This window comes from Olea europaea, chromosome 4 (genome assembly GCF_002742605.1).
Source record: "Olea europaea var. sylvestris chromosome 4, O_europaea_v1, whole genome shotgun sequence".
NCBI lineage: Eukaryota > Viridiplantae > Streptophyta > Magnoliopsida > Lamiales > Oleaceae > Olea > Olea europaea.
This window is the reverse complement of record NC_036240.1, coordinates 2,839,484-2,839,740: the sequence shown is the minus strand read 5'-3', so window position 1 is coordinate 2,839,740 and position 257 is coordinate 2,839,484.

Sequence of the window (257 nt, the reverse complement as noted above, 5' to 3'; positions counted from 1 at the left end):
AACAACCTTGGCGCCAAATGATCAATATAAGATTGGAGACCAACAAATGAAGAGATGAAAATCAAGCTTTCGCGTCAAAGATCATTTGGAAATTGAAGACATTAGATATAGATGTGTTTTTGTGCTCATATTTAAAGGTATAACTTTTCAATTCTTTCGCATCGACTATAGTTTAAACAATTTTGATGCACGACACTCGTTCTCGATATACAATGCTTGCATAGCAATTATTTACAAAAGATAGGTATCTTGATTTT